At 29.1% G+C, this 763-nt stretch overlaps 1 non-coding gene across 1 annotated transcript; it reads right to left on the reverse strand.

The window, feature by feature from the left end:
- Positions 1-372: 372 nt before the first annotated feature.
- Positions 373-456, reverse strand: TRNAL-CAA (transfer RNA leucine (anticodon CAA)). Its single transcript has one exon. It is a non-coding gene; the product is annotated as a tRNA-Leu (tRNA).
- Positions 457-763: the final 307 nt, after the last annotated feature.

Here is a 763-nt window from a genome sequence, read left to right on the forward strand (position 1 = left end):
TCAAATATACCTCTATAAAAATAAAAAAGAAGTTTAGTGTGGTAACGATTGTATTAAAATTCATAATCAACGACCTTTCTTCCACTATAAAAAAAAAAAAGTTTTCAATGTTTAATACAATATTAATTATTGATTTCTCAACAACACTTTTAACAATTAACCAAAGAAGATTAATATGTTGAATGAGATAATAAATAATTAATAATACTATAAACAAAAGCTAAAAATTCTATAAAAAATTATTGATGTGAATAGATGAACTTAAAAATGATAATTAAAAGGGAATATATGAAATGGAGTACTAATTAGTGTTGGCATTATCATTTCCCATTCACATTCAGAATAGTTGCAAAATATATAAATAAAAATGGATGTCAGAAGTGGGATTTGAACCCACGCCCTCTCTCGAAGACCAGAACTTGAGTCTGGCGCCTTAGACCACTCGGCCATCCTGACTTCTATGATTAATTTGTTTTAGTTTCTTGTTATCATACCCGCTTTATTAGAATTGTTTGCTCCCAATAATCATTCACCGTACATGGTTCCTCGCAATTTCAATTCTAGAAATTACTATTCCAGTTCAATTTTCAAGGGAATATTCTTACTACCACCGTTGAGTAAAAACGTTTTTTTTTCTTCTTCTTCTTCTTATCGATCTCCATCTCCAATCAAAACTATTATATTTTACCAACCCATATCAGTCACGAAACCATACCTCAAACTAAAATCCAAGTTATTGTTAGTAGTTAAATTTCTGTATTGA

The sequence above is a fragment of the Cicer arietinum genome, chromosome 5 (genome assembly GCF_000331145.2).
Source record: "Cicer arietinum cultivar CDC Frontier isolate Library 1 chromosome 5, Cicar.CDCFrontier_v2.0, whole genome shotgun sequence".
In the NCBI taxonomy this organism is placed as follows: domain Eukaryota; kingdom Viridiplantae; phylum Streptophyta; class Magnoliopsida; order Fabales; family Fabaceae; genus Cicer; species Cicer arietinum.